Source organism: Arachis hypogaea, chromosome 6 (assembly GCF_003086295.3).
Source record: "Arachis hypogaea cultivar Tifrunner chromosome 6, arahy.Tifrunner.gnm2.J5K5, whole genome shotgun sequence".
NCBI lineage: Eukaryota > Viridiplantae > Streptophyta > Magnoliopsida > Fabales > Fabaceae > Arachis > Arachis hypogaea.
In genome coordinates, this window is record NC_092041.1 from 38,956,420 (window position 1) to 38,964,734 (window position 8,315).

At 33.6% G+C, this 8,315-nt stretch overlaps 1 non-coding gene across 1 annotated transcript; it reads left to right on the forward strand.

Moving 5' to 3' along the window:
• Positions 1-774: 774 nt before the first annotated feature.
• On the forward strand, positions 775-882 carry LOC112700161 (small nucleolar RNA R71). The gene has a single exon (XR_003153078.1). It is a non-coding gene; the product is annotated as a small nucleolar RNA R71 (small nucleolar RNA).
• Positions 883-8,315: the final 7,433 nt, after the last annotated feature.

The window sequence follows — 8,315 nt, forward strand, 5'->3', positions numbered from 1 at the left end:
AGGTTTGTCCACACCAAGTAAGGTTATGGCCTTGCACTCTCTTTTTGGATTCTCGTCTGTATTGCTTAGGAGAGTACTAGGAGGAGTTTCAGTGATTCTTTTACTCAGCTGGCCCACTTGTGCCTCCAAATTTCTAATGGAGGATATTGTTTCATTCATGAAACTTAGTGTGGCCTTAGATAGATCAGAGACTATGTTTGCTAAGCTAGAGGGGCTCTGCTCAGAATTCTCTGTCTGTTGCTGAGAGGATGATGGAAAAGGCTTGCTATTGCTAAACCTGTTTCTTCCACCATTATTAAAGCCTTGTTGAGGCTTTTGTTGATCCTTCCATGAGAAATTTGGATGATTTCTCCATGAGGGATTATAGGTGTTTCCATAGGCTTCACCCATGTAATTCACCTTTGCCATTGCAGGGTTCTCAGGATCATAAGCTTCTTCTTCAGAAGATGCTTCTTTAGTACTGTTGGATGCATTTTGCCATCCATTCAGACTCTGAGAAATCATATTGACTTATTGAGTCAACATTTTGTTCTGAGCAAATATGGCATTCAGAGCATCAATTTCAAGAACTCCATTCCTCTGAGGCGTCCCATTACTCACAGGATTCCTTTCAGAAGTGTACATGAACTGGTTATTTGCAACCATGTCAATGAGTTCCTGAGCTTCTGCAGGAGTTCTCTTCAGGTGAATGGATCCACCTGCAGAATGGTCCAATGACATCTTAGATAATTCAGACAGACCATCATAGAATATATCCAGGATGGTCCATTCTAAAAGCATGTCAGAAGGACACTTTTTGGTCAGTTGCTTGTATCTCTCCCAAGCTTCATAGAGGGATTCACCTTCTTTCTGCCTGAAGGTTTGAACATCCACTCTAAGCTTGGTCAGCTTTTAAGGAGAAAAGAACTTGGCTAAGAAAGTCGTGACCAGCTTATCCCAAGAGTTCAGGCTATCTATAGGTTGAGAGTCCAACCATGTTTTAGCTCTGTCTCTTACAGCAAAAGGAAAAAGCATAAGCTTATAGACCTTGGGATCAACTCCATTGGTCTTAACAGTATCACAGATCTGCAAGAATTCAGTTAAGAACTGAAAAGGATCTTCTGATGAAAGTCCATAAAACTTGCAACTCTATTGCATTAGAGAAACTAATTGAGGCTTTAGCTCAAAATTGTTTGCTCCAATGGCAGGGATTGAGATGCTTCTTCAATGGAAGTTGGAATTTAGTGCAGTAAAGTCACCAAGCATCTTCCTTGCACCTCCACCATTGTTATTGGGTTCGGCCATCTCTACTTCTTTTTCGAAAATTTCGGAAAATTCCTCTTTAGAGTGTTGTGTTTTAGCTTCTCTTAGCTTCCTCTTCAGAGTCCTTTCAGGTTCTGGATCAGCTTCAACAAGAATGTTCTTATCCTTGCTCCTGCTCATGTGAAAAAGAAGAGAACAGAAAAGAAGAGGAATCCCCTATGTCACAGTATAGGGATTCCTTTATGTGAGTAGAAGAATAAGAATGAAGGAAGAACAAGAAAAATTCGAACCCAGAGAAGGGAGGGGTTCGAATTTTGAGAAGAGAAGTGTTAGTAAATAAATAAAATAAATAGAAAGAGAGAGAGGAAAATTTGAAAATTAGAAGAAAAGAGAAGAAAAATATTTTTGTTTTTATTTTAATTATTAGTTAGAATTCGAAAATTAAGAAAGGGAATGAAATTAAAAGTTAAAACAATTAGTTAAATAAAAAGATTTTTGAAAAAGAGGAAGGTGGTTTTCGAAAATTAGAGAGAAAAAGTAGTTAGGTGGTTTTGAAAAAGATAAGAATTAGTAAAACAAACAAAAAGTCAATTAGTTTGTTGAAAAAGATTTGAAAATCAATTTTTGAAAAGATAGGAAGTTAGAAAAGATTTTGAAATTGATTTTGAAAAAGATATGATTTGAAAAAGATATGTTTAAAAAGATATGATTGAAATTTATTTTGAAAAAAGATTTGAAAAAAAAATTAAAAAGATTTGATTTTTAAAATTAAAATAGATTACTTGACTAACAAGAAACTAAAAGATATGATTCTAGAATTTAAAGATTGAACCTTTCTTAACAAGAAAGTAACAAACTTGAAATTTTTGAATCAATCACATTAATTGTTAGTAAAGTTTTCAAAAATTATGAAATAAATTTGAAAATCAATTTTTAAAATTTTCGAAAATATTAAGAAAAATGAAAAAGATTTGATTTTTGAAAAAAGAATTGAAAAGATAAGATTTTTGAAATTAAAATTTTGACTTGACTAACAAGAAACAACTTATTTTAAAAATTTTTGACTAAGTCAAACCAAAGATTTTGAAATTTATGAGAGAAATAAGGGAAAGATATATTTTTTATTTTTTTTAAATTTTTAATGAGGAGAGAGAAAATCACAAATATGACCCAAAACATGAAAATTTTGGATCAAATCACATGATGCATGCAAGAACACTTTGAATGTCAAGATGAACACCAAGAACACTTTGAAGATCATGATAAACATCAAGAACTTATTTTTGAAAAATTTTCAAGAAAAGAAAACATGCAAGACACCAAACTTAGAAATTTTTAATGTTTAGACTCTAAGAATTCAAAAATGCATATGAAAAACAACAAAAGACACAAAACAAGAAAATATGAAGATCAAACAAGAAGACTTACCAAGAACAACTTGAAGATCATGAAGAACGCAATGCATGAATTTTCGAAAATTTTTAGAAAAATTAAAACATGCAATTGACACCAAACTCAAAACTTGACTCTAGACTCAAACAAGAAACACAAAAATATTTTTGATTTTATGATTTTATTAATTTTTTTTGGATTTTTTTTTCAAAAATTACTTTGAAAAGAACAAAAAAAGAAGAAATTTTTTTTTGAAAACTTTTTGAAAATAAAATATAAATTACCTAATCTAAGCAACAAGATGAATCGTCAGTTGTCCAAACTCGAACAATCCCCGGCAACGGCGTCAAAAACTTGGTGCACGAAATTGTGATCTCAACTGCGCCAACAACTTGGTACACATGATTGCAATCTCAACTCCTTTTTACAACTCCGCACAACTAACCAGCAAGTGCACTGGGTCGTCCAGGTAATAAACCTTACGTGAGTAAGGGTCGATCCCACGGAGATTGTCGGCTTGAATCAAGCTATGGTCATCTTGTAATTCTCAGTCAGGCAGATTCAAATAGTTATGAAGTTTTTATAATTAAAATATAAATAAAACATAAAATAAGATAGAGATACTTATGTAATTCATTGGTGAGAATTTCAGATAAGCGTATGGAGATGCTTTGTTCCTTCTAGATCTCTGCTTTCCTACTACCTCCATTCAATCATTCATACTCCTTTCCATGGCAAGTTGTATGCTGGGTATCACCGTTGTCAATGGCTACCTCCCATCCTCTCATTGAAAATGGTCCAAATGCGCTGTCACCGCACGGCTAATCAGCTGTTGGTTCTCGATCATGTTGGAATAGGATCCATTGATCCTTTTGCGTTTGTCATTACGCCCAACACTCGCGAGTTTGAAGCTCGTCACAGTCATCCCATCACAGATCCTACTCGAAATACCACAGACAAGGTTTAGACTTTCTGGATCTCAAAAATGCTGCCAATTGATTCTAGCTTATACCACGAAGACTCCGATCTTTTGGAATGGAGGCTAAGAGATAAACAGTCAAGCTATTGCAGATAGAACTGAAGTGGTTGTCAGGCACGCGTTCGTAGGTGAGAATTATGATGAGTGTCACGGATCATCACATTCATCAGGTTGAAGTACGAGTGAATATTTTAGAATAAGAATAAGCTTGAACTAAATAGAAAAACAATAGTACTTTGCATTAATTCATGAAGAACAGCAGAACTCTACACCTTAATCTATGGGGTGTAGAAACTCCACCATTGAAAAATACATAAGTGATGATGGTCCAGGCATGGCCGAATGGCCAGCCCCCCAAGTCTAAGGAAAAACATTCCAAAGATGAAAATACAATAGTAAAAAGTCCTATTTATACTAAACTAGTTACTAGGGTTTATAGAGATAAGTAAATGATGGAGAAATCTACTTTCGGGGCCCACTTGGTATGTGCTTGGGCTGAGCATTGAGCTTTACACGTGTAGAGGCTTCTCTTGGAGTTAAACACCAGGTTGCAACCTGTTTCTGGCGTTTAAATCTGGTTTATAACCTGTTTCTGGCGTTTAACTTCAGAATAGGACAGGGAGTTGGCATTTTAACGCCAGTTTACATCATCAAAACTCAGGCAAAGTATGGACTATTATATATTGCTGGAAAGCCCTGGATGTATAATTTCCAACACACTTTAGAGCGCGCCAATTGGGTTTCTGTAGCTCCAGAAAATCTACTTTGAGTGTAGGGAGGTCAGAATCCAACAGCATCTGCAGTCATTTTTCAGCCTCTGAATCAGATTTTTGCTCAGGTCCCTCAATTTTAGCCAAAAAATACCTGAAATTACAGAAAAATACACAAACTTATAGTAAAGTTCAAAAATGTGAATTTTGCTTGAAAACTAATAAAAATATACTAAAAAGTAACTATAACCTACCAAAAACTACCTAAAAACAATGCCAAAAAGCGTATAACTTATCCGCTCATCAAACACCCATTTCTTTCTTTCATCCAAATACCTAAATCTTTTTCTCCTTGAATATTTATGTTGATTGTGTCTTATGCAATTTTTAGGCAAATGTTTTTTTTTTACAATTTTCACCTGATCCACTATCTGATAGGGTGCATTAGTTTTAAAATTCATACTGAAGTGTAATTTGAGTTTGGAATAAGATTAGGAGTATTAGCAAAAAATATTCTTTAAACCATGAGTCTTTATGAATCTTGATTGAGTTTTTCCTTCCAATTTATTATAGTAAATCCTATTTCAATACTTCTCTATCTTTAGTGATATTTTTCTAGTGGCAAGAGAGATTATTTTCTATCTCAACTCTTAGAAAATTAAAATATTTGAAGTGTTTTCTCTTATAAATTTTATAAATTAGGGACTTTGTTCAAGTTAAAAGCCTCCAACCTTACTTAGCTAGTATAGCAAAGTTGAAAGTCTTTAAATCCTTAAAATTGAGAATTTTTGTGATTTCAGTCTACAAGTAATTTGTCTCTAACCCCACCAAAATTGTAGAATAGATATTTGAAGTTTATCTAACAATATTTCAGATATCTTAAAACAATTTAAAGTGTATATAAAAAAAATAACAGTCACAACTTTTATTAAAATCTCTCTACCACTTGTTGATAAGAGTGTTATTTTCTAGTGTTGTAACTTTTAGTTTATATGATCCTTAATATAGTTAAAAATATATCCTTTTTTTTATCTCTGAACAATAGTCACTAGTCTAAGGAATTTATTCTAATTTTCAACATGAGGACCTAGGAGAATGCTAGCTAAATGATCTATATAAGGGCTAGGGTGTTGTTATTAAAAAACACTGAGGATTTGTCTAAATTCATCATTTAGAAACTAATCTCCTCATAGACTTGTAAGATATAGATTAAGCTTTGATAATCTTCCTCAGTAGTTTGAGAAAATAGGATTGAATTATTCACAAAAAATAGATATACTGAGAAAATAGGATTGAATTATTCACAAAAAATAGATAATTGATCTTAAGATACCTATAAATAAGTCTCAAACCAAAAAATTTCAGTCTTTATTCTCTTCTATGGAGCAAATAAAGAATACCCTATGCATAAAATAAGAAAAGACAAGGAAAGAGGATTGTCCCCTCTCAAAAAACATAAGGGACTTGGTTGTGAATCCATCATCCTCAAGAGTTAAGAAAAGATTTATGGAGAAAGCAACTAACTTGATCTTTTTCTCTAAAGCCGTCCTAACTAGTATTCTATTAGTAATATCATCAAATTTCTCCACAATTTTATATATCTCTTCATCTAGATTCTTTAAATGACTTGAAGTAAATTTTTTGAAATAATTATGAGCAATTGTTGTTACTTTTTCTAAATCAATGACTGTGTGGCCCTTTTCATCCTTCCAAAGATGAACTTTGTTTCTTCTCCCTATTTTTAACCTTGGAGTGAAAAAATTTAGTATTTCGATCCCTCTAATTAAGACACTATACTGTTGATTTTTTATGGTTTCAGTGGCTAAGAGAAGGGGGGTTGAATCTTAGCCCCTTTTTGCTTAGTAACACTTGCTTGTCTTTTAAACAACTTCTGGTGATTTTTGTCTCGTCCCTAGCCATGAGACTTTTCTTTTTATCTCGTCACTTGGCACAAGATATTTTGCGGTTTTATCTCCTGGGCAGCAGAAACAGAAAATGGAGTAGAAGAGAAGAATAATAACACCCAGATATATCCTGGTTTAGCTGCTAAGTGCAGTGCAACCTACATCCAGTCTCCATCACAACAATGATGGAATTTCACTATAATCTTCTTGATTACAGACTGTAAAGTGCTAACCCAACTTACAAGGGGATTCTCACAGAATCATAAAACACAATACAGATGTACAAAGGAACTCTAAGGACATCTATGGCTTTTTCTTTTAATTTTGCACTCTCTACCTTTTTTCCCTCTATGGATTTTTCATACAAACCTCACTGTTTGCCTTTTTCTATGAGACTCAAGACATGACAAAATTAAACAGAAAAATACAAAACAGAATATATTGAAGGAGAAGAAAATCTGTTAGCTCAGGTAGCTCTGAGAACTCTGTGCCTTGCATTCTCACACTTTCTCCTTACTTCAAACTCTAACTATTCACTCTTACTTATAGAGAGAAGCCTTCACGGTTGAAACCAAACAAACCAAGATAAACTTCTTCTTCTTAAAAAATAAAACCGGTTCGGCCAGAGAGAGAGAAGAGATAACTCATGCAAAACCTAACATGCAATTACCTCTAGTCCTTCCTTGGTCATCAATCTTCATCAATCCGAGTGCTACATCCTTGGCTTGCTCTCCAAGATGAATTTCTGGCTCTTGATGCTTCATGATGATGATAGCTTCATCTGCTCTAATCTATGCCTCTTCCATCACGTAGCCACCCTAGCTACTTCCTGTGGTGGTTGAGCAGAATCAGAGACAAGCCATCCCTCCAGGGATCTTCTCCTTGCTGGCCGAATCTCCTTCAACCATTTTTGGTATGAAGAAGCCAAGATCTCATCACCATATCTTACCATAAGTGATGAAAATCTTAGTCACTACATTTTTTATGTTTTCTTGCCATCATTGTGATGATCTTTTTGCATGCTTTTTCTTCTTTCCGATAGCTCAATGTAGCTTCCATGGCTGGCTGTGTAAGGACCGAAAAGAGATGAAGAAAGTTGAGAGAGAAGAAAGAGAAATTTGAACATTAACTAATGAATTTTGATAAAGCAAATTAAATGTCCACTTCCCTTTGCTGAGCAACATGTAACTTAATGATGTCCATCAAATCAATGACCAACTCTCTCTCATATTTCCAATGCATGTATTAACTTCACTTTAATGAAATTTGAATTCTACTAGAAATGGATTCCGTTGGAAGCTAGAAGCAATACATTTGCTTTCTCTCAAACTTGATTTCGGACCAAACATTGGATTATGTAGCTACAATTATCAATTTGGACTTGTAGCAATAATGGTTCAATTTTGGCCCAATAACAAGAATAATAATTCAGCCATACTTCATTGGATATTTTTGAATTAATGCTGAATAACTTCACACTTGGACTTCCATCATTTCATTTAATTTTCGGCCCAATAAAAACCTATATTGCAAAATTATTTATTTAAAAAATAAGAGTTAGAATCAATTTAATAATTTTGCAATTAATAAAATTAATAATGTTTAATCATCACAAATTTAGAGTTTTCAAACTCATCGATTTTTTTCCAATATCTTTTTTCCTATTTCGAAGAATCCTCCAATTTTGTCTCCATAACCTAAATAGCAACTTGATTTGCTTGATCTTCTTTTTTAGATTTTGCAGCCAATTTTTCTTTAGAGCTTGAAATTTTGACCTGTGAATTAATTAGGGAATTCCTTTGCCATTCAACAAGTCGGTGTCTACAATTCTTCATTATTCTAGATAGCATGGTCATAGGTGATCCTTCTTTTTCTTGACTTTAAGTTTGTCTAACTAAAGAAACCATATTTACTTTCACACCACCTCTCCTGGAATTGAAATCTTCTCTTAAATTTTCTTAATTGTCTATCAACATTTAATATTAATGGTATATGATCAGACACGATTTTAATTAAGTGCGAGACAAAAGCATTTGGAGATTCTTCTCTCCACTCATTAGTAGCCAACACCCTGTCAAGTCATTCTCT